The sequence below is a fragment of the Arvicanthis niloticus genome, chromosome X (assembly GCF_011762505.2).
Source record: "Arvicanthis niloticus isolate mArvNil1 chromosome X, mArvNil1.pat.X, whole genome shotgun sequence".
NCBI classification, from domain to species: domain Eukaryota; kingdom Metazoa; phylum Chordata; class Mammalia; order Rodentia; family Muridae; genus Arvicanthis; species Arvicanthis niloticus.
Window position 1 is genome coordinate 9,848,226 of NC_047679.1, and position 12,927 is coordinate 9,861,152.

Below are 12,927 nucleotides of genomic sequence, written 5' to 3' on the forward strand. Positions count from 1 at the left end.
TGGGTCATGTTCTCCTGGTATTCTTTACTCTTGGGTTCCTACAATCCTTTTTCTTATTCTGAGGGGTTCTCCTAAGTTCACTTAATGTTTAGCTGTGTTTCTCTGCATCTGCTTTCATCAGCTGTCCGAGGAAGCCTCTCTGAGCTATGTACCAATCTATGAGGATAGCAGAATATCATTAGGAATCATCTCACTGACTTTGGTTTTTGTCAGTCGTGTTTGGTTCCACCATAGGTTTCTGAACAATCTAGCTTCCAGTATATAAAATTTCTCTCTCTCTCTTTTTTTTTTTTTGAGAATTTGACACGACTACTATATTTAGATTATTTCTCCCTCTCCTTCCTCCAACTCCTCCTCAAATTCACAACCTCTTATTCTTTAATTAATATTGCTATACACACAGTGTGGTGTGTGTGTGTGTGTGAGAGAGAGAGAGAGAGAGAGAGAGAGAGAGAGAGAGAGAGAGAGAGAGAGAGAGAGAGAAAGACTCACTATTTTCTAAACACTAGTAGAAGATGCTAGGCAATGCTGCAGGCTGGATTACTCCTGATATGCTAGCTTATTTTGTTGATATGGGAGAGCAGCTAGGCCCATGAAATCTTCAACTCCTTCCTAACATCCTTGGGCTCTCTTGAATCTTGAGTTAGACACAGCCAGTTCCTGATCTTCAGTCTACCAATGTCTGTGGGCGATCCATATTGTTAAAGCTGGGGGTGATGTCTAAAACATTGATTCCTGTTTGTCCTTACATACATAGGGAGTTCCAAGCCAGCCTGAACTACATAGCATTTTACTTTCTCAAAATAAGAGGGTGGAGCCCCACATGGTGTCACATGTCTTTAATTCCAACACTTGAGAAGCAAAGACAGGAGGACTTCTGTGAGTTCAAGGTCAGCATGGCCTATCTATATACATTCAAGCCCGTCAGGGCTCCGTAGTGGAACCTTGTCTCAAAACATCAAATAAATAAATAAATAAATAAATAAATAAATAAATAAATAAATAAAGAGCTGCTTGAGGATTAGAAAGATGGCTCAGTCAGACCACTTGCTGAGTAAGTATAAGAAACCAAGTTCAAATCCTTAAAATCCACAAAGATACTCAGGAATGGTTTTGCATATGATTTTAGTCCTAGAACTGTAAGGGCACAGAAATGAAGAATCACTGAGGCTTGAAAGCCAGGCAGCCTAGCTTGAGATTCAGTGATAGGTCCTATCGAATTCTTTGAGCATTTGCCTGTAAAGAGTACTTGGAACATAGGGGAACATGGATATTCAATGAAGAGTAAATGTCTCTGCCTCAGTCCATATTTCTCCCACTATCCCTTGGCTTCTCTTTTCCCAGTAGTATATGCTATTGGTGGTCCATCTTCATGCCTTTTATTGAACAGGTGCACACAATTCTTAGGAACAGTACATATTGAGAATTCCAGAGAAGACTGCTTATGGAATGTTGCCATTGGCCAGAGCGAAGGTCTGAGTGAACAGAAGATGATATTTTTATCCCTTGGGAGAGGGAATGTGAACTTCCATTAGTAATGGAATGACATGGGGTTCTGTAAGTCATCTTTGCTGTAAAGTTCAGATAACTAATCCAGAATTATTATGCATTCCAAACTGAAGTTATTCTGTGCAATACCATATTTTCCACTGAAATCTTCCTGAGTGATGATCACTCTTTAAATTCCTTTATTCAGAGAAAAAGACCCCCAATAAATAATTTGAAGAAAAGAATATTAGGTACTATTTCCAGAACACTTGATCTGAAACATCATGTAAACTGCCTTCTACCATTCCCTAAGTGAGTGCACTAAGTACCATCTACTAAATGAATCTAACTCATTTTTTTTATTTCTAGATGATGCATAAATGTCTTTACAGCAGAGCCATTCCTTGTTTTTTTTTTTTTTTCTTGGTTTAGAGAGCAAAGGAGAAAAAAATTATCTGGCCTTCCTTTCCATCCCATATATAACATGATAGTGACAGTAAACATGGTCTGTGCTTGGAAAGGAAAAGGACACAGAAACAGTCCTTTGATTCAGCACTTCCAAAACCCTCCCCTACAGATAAGTGGAAGTACTTTTGTTGTAAGTGAAGAAAATTCTGAATCCGGCCCTAACATCAAGGGAAATGCTATTATTCGCTGATCTTTATGGTTTTTAGATCTTCCTTTTAGCAGTTCTTTCTTTTCTGTTTTGCTCTTTTGTCATGCCTAGGTTAAGTTCTTGAATGACATATATGTCCTCTTTCTGTATGTGTAACTTTTTCTGTTTTATTATTGGCAATTGTGTAATCAAAGGTGTTAAATATATATGTTTGTATGTATATATATTTGAAAGAAAAAAATGATAGAGTTTCAAGATGGTTATTAAGTCTTCTTTTTTACTGTTTCACTTGTTTTACCCAGAATCGTGACTACTCTTGTGGTGTGCAACTCTTAAGTGGCTAGTAGTGGGATGGGACAAATGGCTCAGCAGTTATAAGTACTTGATGCTGTTGCAGAGAACCAGTGTTTGGTTCCCCAGTACCTGTATAACAGCTTATAGCTGTTTATGACTCCAGTTCCAGGGGATCTGGCACCCTCCTCTTCTGATCTCTATGGGCACAAGAAACGTACACAGTACACACATATACGTATAAGCAAAACTCTCATGCACATTAAATAGAAATAGCATTTATGAAGCATATTAGTGAACAGATGAATAAATAAGCCATTGTATCCTTGTAATGGAAGATTATTCATCTAAAACAGAATGAAACTGTAACCCCGGCTACAGGGTAAGTGATGCTGAGAAACATTATGTTAAGTGACAGAAGTCAAATGCCAGTGTTCTACAATTGTATAGTTCGATTTATATAAGAATACATAAGCACAAAGAAAATGTACAGTAATGTTTCTTTTTATTATGTTAAATTTTGTGTGTGCATACATGTAGACAGACACACACACACAAATGCAGATGCCTACAAATGCCAGAAATGTCAGATTACTTGGAGGTACATGTTGTTGTGGTGGTGGTGGTTGTGGTTTTGGTTTTTTTTTTTGTTGTTGTTTTGTTTTTAGATTCCTGATGTCCGTGCTAGGAATCAAAACTAAAAAGGTCCTTTGATAGACCAGTATGTGTTCTTAACCACTGAGACATCTCTCAAGCACCATATATTGGGTCTGGGGAGGTATGACAGAGAAAAGGAGAGATGGCTGCTAATTGTTATAGTATTTCTTTTGGGGTGATGAAAATATATTGGTTTTACAATGTTTAATGAAACTGCTATTTTGTAAATGTTAAAATATAATCATATTAGGGCTGTTGATATAGTTCAGTCTGTATTATGCACATACAGTCCTAGCTCTTGCGAAGTGGAGACAAGAAGACTTGAGACTTGCTGGCCAGTCACCCCAGACTAGTTGGTGAGCTCCAAGCAAGTGAAAGACCTCTGTTAAAAAAAAAAAAAAAAGATGGAGGTTCCTGAGGATGGACATCTGAGCTTGACCTCTGACCTCTACACATAAATACAAATACACAGTACACGCACACATAGACATTCACACCAGAACACATGAACATGAATACACACATGTTCAATCTGTGATGAAATGCAATTACACTTGAGGTGATACATAACTTCATGAATGGCCATGTTTTAGATATAGTTTACAGATTTGGCACATGTTTTGCTGGTTTCATTTTTCTCTTTCTTTATATATAATGAGTGGATTTAATCCATCTCATCATGAATACAGCATCCCTCTTTTTATATATGCAATGCTGAAGAAATCCAGAGGGGATAAAGAAGCTCATAACCACATTCATATTTTCCCCAAGTAGTTTTTAGAGATTAGAAGTTTTACTGATGCCTACACTCGTATCCTGAACTTTACAGTATTTAGGAGGAATGATTTCTTGAAGTGCAATTTGAATAAATATATCAGAAGCACTTGAAGTACACATTTTAATCACATTTTTGCATATGTTTTTGCCTTGCCAATATTTTATTAATTACTCCTCAAAATTTACTTACACCTTTTCATCCCCTCCCCTTAGCAATCACTTAAATGGTTTCTGAGTATAGATTCATTTGCAGATTCTAGAATATATGTGCTTTAGGGTTTTACTGCTGTGAACAGACACCATCACCATGGCAACTCTATTTATAAAGGCAAACATTTAATTGGTGCTAGTTTACAGTTTCAGAGGTTTAGTCCATTATCGTCATGGTGGGAAGAATGGTAGTGTGCAGACAGATATGGTGCTGAAGGAACTGAGAGTCCTTGATCTGAAGGCAACCAGAAAGAGACTGTCTTCAGCAGTCATCCAGGAGGGTCTGATTCCACACTGGGAAGAGCTTGAGCACTAGACCTTAAAGCCCACCCTACAGTCTCGCACTTCCTCCAACAAGGACACATCTCCTGATAGGGCCACTTCCCATGGGCCAAGCATATTCAAGCCATCACAACATGTAAATGAGCTCAGACAGTCTGCACCCCTTTCCATGCAACTTCATTCACTCAAAATTACTGAGTAGAATGACTGGATCCCATGGTAAATATGGATGCATTAACTTTTTAGGAAACCTAGCTCTCTTAGCTCTTGACTCTAGTTTGTGTTGAGTTGACAAAAATCTAACCAGTACAAAGAACAATGATTTGGTCTTCAAGTATGGTATTAGCTGTCAACCCCTTGAAGGATCTTTTATCTCTGCTGGGTTGATGGTTCCTTCTTGTCTTAGCTTGCCAAACTATCTTATCAGAAATATAATAGTCTGCATCTGCTCAGAGCATCGATTTCTTCTTTATTAATCTGTTAAGATGGAGAATTATCTTGATTAAGTAATGGAGGATTTCTGTTCCCAGGATAAACCCCAACTGGTCATGATGATTCAATTTTATATTAAATATCTTTATTTAATTTCCAAAAATGTACAACATTTTATATTTATTTTTTGAGGGAAATTGATTATGGTTTTCTCTTTAGTAATGTCTTTTGATATCAAAGCTATTCTGGCCTCATAGAATGAACAGAGACTTATTCTTCCCCCCTTCAATTTTCTCTGAAAGCTGGTGAGAATACAAACTCTTCCTTCAATAATAGGTATAATTTCAGTTGGAGCTGGACTTTATTTTGTGGAAAGTCCTTTACCATTAGAACCATCTGGGTGGTCCCATTTACTGGCAAGAAGATCCAGGAATAACTAGGAACACATAGATTCTTACCTGAGTCAGGAGGCAAGCATACTTATGATATAAGCATGAATACCTAAGTTCAAATCTGCATCATCAATGTGAAAAGCCATGTATGTATAGCTGCACATGCCTATAACCCAAACACAGTAGAAGACAGGAAACAAGAGTATCATGACTAGGGCTTGCTGGTCACTAGCCTAGCTCCAGATTCAATGAAAGAGACCCTGTCTTAAACTATCAAGGTTGGGAATGATGGAGTTTGATGCCCAATGTTCCCTTCTGTCCTCTTCAGGAATGTAGATTCAAACATTCCTGTATACATATGTGTGAATGCACCACACTCATGTATACACAAACAATTTAAGGATTTTTTAAAAAGGAACACAAGATCTTTTTTGAAAATGTATAGAAAGTTGTACACACATTAGAAATTGCTGAAAGCTTGCTTTAAGCTCTGATGGCTTCCAGTTACATCACTATGTTCATTTGTCCCCTTCAGGGCCCTGCCAAAAGGCCACTGCTTTTATCATGCAAGTCTGAAAATATTATCTCATGGCCAGAGCTATGGCTCTGTTCTCTGTTCAATGGAAACTTAATTTTCTACTCCTATGGCTTCTGCTTGACATTTGTAAAGGACTTTATCCAAGTTTGGCTTTGGCAGGGAAAGTGGTCTAGAGTGGATCCAAGATGAAACTGGTTCCTTCATCTTATGGAAACACAAATACCATGATTCTTCCTGTCTTCCACTATAAATATTCCAGTGTCTGTGGCACTGGAATATTTATAGTGGAATATATAAATATTCCAGTGTCTGTTTAAATGTTTCCTATCCACCATTATTTGAATTACTAAAAAAAACCCAGAGATGTTTTAAATATTATTAATATTTTGTCATTAATATTAATGTATTGCTCATACCAGATAACTTTATTTGTTCATGACTGTGATTTTATTGGAAACTGAGTTTCCAATACTCAGTTCATGTACTCAGGTATATGGCATATGCAGCAAACGAGATCCACTGTGCCTTGATTAGGATTTGGTTGCTGTGATAAACACCATGACAAAAAGCAAGTTGTGGAGGAAAGCATCTATTTCATCTTACAATTCCTAGGTCGTACTCCATCACTCAGGGAAGCCAGGGGAGGAACTAAAGGTAAGAACTTGGAGGCAGGTACTGATGCAGAGGCTATGGAGGAGTGCTCCTTACTGGCTTGTTCCCCTTCACTTAATATACACCCCGAGAGCAAGTGCCTAGAGGTAGCACCACCCACAATGAGCTGGACTCCCCCACTTCAATCATGAATCAAGAAAATACCCTACAAGCTTGCCTACCAGCCAGTCTTATGGAGGCATTTTCTCAACGGAAGTTACCTTATCCCACATGAATAACTTGTATCAGGTTGACAAAAACCTAACCACACACACTGTTTAGTTGCTTATTCAGAATGCTCTCTTTTCCTGTATCGAATCACGCATAAATTTACAGTATAAGCCTAGTCAAGCTACTGTGAGATCCTCAAAGTATGGCATCTCTTTCTGTTTTCAAGACAACTGTCTTATCAGCATTGTGTTCCAGCCAAGAATAAAGGGAAACTTTCCAAAACACACATGAACTTCCCTTTATGGAGTGATACCTTGGAAGTAGCATATTTTTTCTTACCTGCAGTGAACAAAATTTAGTCTCATGAGCACATCAAATTTCAAAGAAGTATAAAATATCATCCTGAGTTGAGAAACCCAGTATCTGGCTAAAACAAAGGAGATAGTTATATAACTAGAGGAAGGGAGACTGGATATTAGTGAAGGGTAGGGTTTCAGGAGAGTACTGTGTTGGTAGGAAAGCTGGGTGCCTTGGTACAAGCAAAAAGGGGATGCTGTGGTGGGAGGGGCATAGGACTGGTATGTAAGCTCTATGGGGATGATTGGGGTGCTGCTATAAAAGTTAAAGGCATAACCACATGTCATTTCTTGGTTTGGAGCATAGATTCTATGTCCAATAGCCAAGAGAATGTAGCTGTCTTACATTGTATAGGAGAAATAAGGAGAAATCAGATGGGTGCCACATTTCTGAAAATCCTTAGTCTTTGGGGCTACAATTGGGAGAAGAAAAATTCTAAGCTCCCATATCAATACATGCATACATACATACATACATACACACACACACACACACACACACACACATATGAGAAAAGTTTTCTAAAAAGAATTGGGACACACATGGAAGAGGCACATGACTATGACCAAATACCTATCTACCACAGCAATCACTTAAAATGGTTTTCAGAAGAATGAATCTATTGTTCACTTTCTTTGGCAGTTCCAAATACAAGTAAGCTTGGGGCAAAGACATCACCATTTTACCCCATATCCTGCCATCAACTAGATTTGGCAGAGGTCAGTGCAATGGTTTTTGCATTTTCCCTTTCTTCCCCTCAATGTTTGTATGTTCCTAAGTGAGGTCATATTTGGCTGATGCCCTGGCTAGGCTGTTAAAAGGCAGCTAAGAGAATAAAGCCTAACTCGTCAGATCTATGTAGAAACACAGCTACATCTATGAAGGTGTCCAGGGCCTTAGTGAAGTTTTCATGCACCATGTGCATGGCCTCTGTTTCTGTTTACCTTGCAGCTATCTTCATTCTCCTCTTCCTGTGTCAGTTCTAATCTGAGCATGCAGAGAAATAGCTATAACATTTCAGGATCATCAGAGGGGAAAAGCGTTTTTCCTTGGCTGTATGATAGTTTTAGGATTGTAGTGGGAACTGCAATATGCAGCTTATAACTATCTTTATGACCGATGGAGTTGTTATTATCACATATATGCTGGGAGGATTTTCAGCAGAATACCTGCAGATGTTGATGCTTTATGTAAATTCCCTTTGTGAAGGATACCTGCCATGTGCAAGTTGTTATTCCCTTCTTGGGAGCAGTCAAAGGCTAATAACTCTTTGCCCCAAGTCTATCAGTTCAAATCGCCTCATCAAAACTCAAAACAAATGCATAGCTCTACCTTCAGAGTTTCTTGCCATGTTGCCTGGGGTGTTCACTAAAACTACATCATGGCCTTTACTTTCATCCCACATCTGTCCAAGTTCATTCCTTTGTGAACTTCCTGCCTGTTCATTGCTGTCTCAGAGTCCACTTTTCGGGAAACCTTATTTGCAATGAGAAATGAAGGAACATTCACAGGTCTCCTCTTCTACTTTGGTGTCCTTCAGTAACAAATGCACACCTGTAACAGATGGATTCTTGTTAAGGAGAACAGCACTGTCAGAAATGGATTACAAGTGAATTTGCCCTCTAAGGTGGATTGGAATCAATGTCTCCTACCTAAGTCTTATAATGAAGACATTAGAACTGATCCGAACTGGGGCTCTGGCAGCAGTGAACCGTATGCAAGGGATACCATGTTGGCAACTAACAGTGTCTGAAACATCAGCTTCCCACCTCTAGGTTGTTCTTATTATTCATTGTACCCACTGCCATAGCTAATCCATCAGACGCTTTTATTCATGTAATGGATAACAATTACACATACTGCTTACACATGTATTATAAACGGTATAAACCTAAAAAGCCTTCAGTCGATATTCATACATCATGTTATAGATAATTTTAATTTTCTCATTGTAATTTCTTCAACTCACACAGGAAAGCAAAACATGCTATTAGGCTATTCAGCACACACAGAAGAAAAGCTTGCTGCTCACGATTTGAGCACGGAAGGAACACAGAACTGGTACACCTCAAGCTTTTCCAAAGCTTATGTTAGACACATAAGGAAGCTGTTTAGTGTTTGAGAAGCACTCACCTGTAATTCTGGGCTCTATGGTCAAACAGGTTGCAGTCTCCTCTACAAAGAGCAACATATTTGGGGCTCCAGTTTGCCTTTTCACCTCCCTTTCCCACTGCCCCAGCCCATGGTAACTTTATTCCACCCTTTACTGTTTAGATCTAAGATAACTGTCATTCCACAGGCTCATGTATCGAGCACTTGGCCCTCAAGTGCTGGAATTCACTTGCTGAGGTTCTGAAAAACCTTAAGAGATGGGAAGGTGTAGGTCACTGAAAGTGTAATTCTGAAGATTAAACCTGGCCTCTAGCCCTGCCCCTCTGTTTCCTGTCTACCACAAGGTGACCATCCTCCTGCTCCTCCACACTTTTCCACCACCGCAGTGTTGTGTTTCACCTTAAGCCAAGAAGCAGCAGAACTAAGGAGTAAGGACTGAAATCTTTGAAACTGTGTACAGAATAGACCTTTCCTCCTTTGTATTGTTCTTTGGATATTTTAATCACAGCATTGCAAAATTAATTGTGGACTTACTGTGCTACACAGCACACCTCTAGATTTCTGGTCACATTCCTCCTTCTGCTTCCATATTTCAAAACTTAAGCTAAGCCACAAATACTTTTTTTTTAAATTATTTTTTATTGGAGATTTTATTTACATTTCAGATGCCATCCCCTTTCCCCATTTCCCCTCCCTAGAAAACCCCTATACCATGCCCCCTTCTCCTTTTTGCTTTTATACATTTTTTTAATGTTAACCAAAGGCTTTATAAGTTTGGTAATGTTCAATATCAATCAGAAGTGTAACCTAATACCCAGCCTAGATATATCAACTATCTTTGACTGGCGGAGACATGTGAACATCTGCCTCCATGTCTGTCCCCCCTCTCTCTTTCTCTCTCATCACCTAGCTCCTCCTCTCCTTCTTCTCCTCCTCTCCATACTCCTCCTCTCTGTACTCCTCCCACCTTAGCTCCTCCTACATATCACCCTTCCTGTTAAAATGAAACTTTTCTCTCAAAATACAGTTAAAGCATAACTATACCAATTTACGTCAGTAAGATACAAGATAGTCCTAATACCCAGTCCATCATTTTGTTGACTAAGCAGAACCTCTGTCATCTCTCCTAACTAAAAGACTTAGTTCTGAACCTGGCTTTTTTCCTTGGCTTTAGAATGAATGTCAGCTGAAAACCATCCTCTCAAATCTTTTCCCTCAAAGTAAATAGCAAGGATTGGCTATGAGACTATAAGTTTTCAACCCTGTCAGTAATCCAGAATGACCGAGTTAACTGAAATTATGGGAAGCACAAAGCATAGCTTCTAAAACTTAGCCAATTTATAGAGACCGCTGAACACCTGGACAGTCCCTATACTACAGAACATTGGAGCATCTGCTCTTCAGCCTTCTGGCCCAGGATCATCTGACAGACCTAGTGATGCAGAATGATTAAGGGTTGATTACTCTGTCTTGGCAGATATAATCAGTCGACTATTCTGCAAGTGTGTCCTTCTGCAAGTGTGTCCTTTTCTGGACAGTGATTTGTCTGTAGATGGAAAGGGGCAATTCTTGCCTAGTGGCTCTCACTGCACAACTGGAGTAACTCCAAGGATGCTCAATTTTTTCTAAGAATCCACGACAGGAAGCTTTCAGGAGCAGACAGGTCTCTATTCAAAATGAACATTAATATAGAAATGTTTGTAACGTCAGTTCTGTGGACTTCTGATGTTTTGAAAACCAACTATCCGTGTAAGGCAATCTGGACTGTTGTCTGTTAACTCCTCTCAGCTATTTCTAAAGAAAACATGGAAAACACCCTAACAATAAACTCAAAGCCATGAATTTGCTATAGGCCCTTAACTCACAGGCTAACCATCTCAAATAAGTTAAAAAAGTTAAAGAAGGACTGGGTCTAAGCCTTGTATTTCTAAATGTCTAAATGTCTAAACAGGTGCAATGCCTATGATAGTAACAATATTCATCTCTCTATATAAATTTGAAATCAAAGTAAATTTTGTACCATTTAAGAAATTATAACTTCATCTTAATAACAATTATACTTATTTCTACCAGTAGATTATGGTTATGCGATAAATCCTAGCTAATCCTCCCTGTTCCACCAAAACCACTACTTTTCCCTAGAAAGACAGCCCAATATTTACCACCTCAGTCCCCAAGCCCAGGGAATAGGGGTGCTGACTCTTCATTAACTTCTTCAAGCTGATTATGGGTGTTGAGATATTAGAATAGGGGTGGGGGGAAGAGTAAATTGATAAACCTCTGACACTGTGTCTTCACTGCATCCAACTGGAATTCCAGAACATCAGAGATTCGAGCAGGTCTTCTCAGCTTGCTTGATGAGTAGATACACCAAGGCTATGTGTTCTGCAATATATAATTCTCAAAACAAATTTTAGTATCAAGATAGTTGTTTGAATTCTGGAATCTAGTCTTCTGGCAGCCTGCCTCTCTCATGTCTAATCCATATAATTCTGGGAGTTTCTATGAGGGTGTGCTCCCACCATCCTCCCATTTTAGCCTACCTGCTCTTTCAATTCCCCAACACTAGGGAATCCAAACTTTCAGGTACCAAGGCTGTCCACTTCCACTGATGTCTGGCAAGGCTACCCTCAACTACCTATACAGGTGGAGCCATGAGTCCCTCCCTTTGTGTTCTTGGGCTGGAGATTTTAGAATGGCTACTCCAGCTTGTTTCTTAGGACCATTTGCTTGAAAAAATTGTTTTCCAGGCTTTTACTCTAAGGTAGAGTCTGTCTGCACTGAGGTGGGTTTCCTGTATGCAGCAAAATGCTGGGTCCTGTTTATGTATCCAGTCCATTAGCCTATGTCTTTTAATTGGGGGAATTGAGTCCATTGATGTTAAGAGATATTAAGGAACAGTGATTGTTGCTTCCTGTTATTTTTGTTATTAGAGGTGAAATTATCTTTGTGTGGCTATCTTCTTTTGGATTTTTTGGAAGAGGGTTACTTTCTTGCTCTTTCTATATAATTTCCCTCCTTTGTATTGGAGCTTTCCTGCTATTATCCTTTGTAATGCTGGGTTTGTGGAAAGATATTGTGTAAATTTGGTTTTGTCGTGGAATATCTTGGTTTCTCCATCTATGGTAATTGAGAGTTTTGCTGGGTATAGTAGCCTGGGCTGGCATTTGTGTTCTCTTAGGGTCTGTATGACATCTGTCCAGCATCTTCTAGCTTTTATAGTATCTGGTGAGAAGTCTGGTGTAATTCTGATAGGCCTGCCTTTATATGTTACTTGGCCTTTCTCCCTTATTGCATTTAATATTCTTTCTTTGTTTTGTGCACTTGGTGTTTTGGTTCTTATGTGACGGGAGGTATTTCTTTTCTGGTCTAGTCTATTTGGCGTTCTATAGGCTTCTTGTATGTTTATGGGCATCTCGGTCTTTAGATTAGGGAAGTTTTATTGGTATTTATTGGCCCTTTAAGTTGAGAATCTTCACTCTCATCTATACCTATTATCCTTAGGTTTGGTCTCCTCATTGTGTCCTGGATTTCCTGGATATTTTGTGTTAAGAACCCTTTGCATTTTGTGCTTTCTTTGACAGTTGTGTCAATATTTTCTATGGTATCTTCTGCACCTGAGGTTCTCTCTTCTATTTCTTGTATTCTGTTGGTGGTGCTTGTGTCTATGACTCCTGATTTCTTTCCTAGGTTTTCTATCTCCAGGGTAGTCTCCCTTTGTGATTTCTTTATTGTTTCTACTTCCATTTTTATGTCCTGGATGGTTTTGTTCAATTCCTTCACCTGTTTGGTTGTGTTCTCTTGTAATTCTTTAAGGGATTTTTGTGTTTCCACTTTAAGTGCTTCTACCCGTTTACCTGTGTTCTTCTCAAATTCCTTGAGAGTGTTATTTATGTCCTTCTTAAAGTCCCCTATCATAATCATTAGAAGGGATTTTAAATTTGAATCTTGCT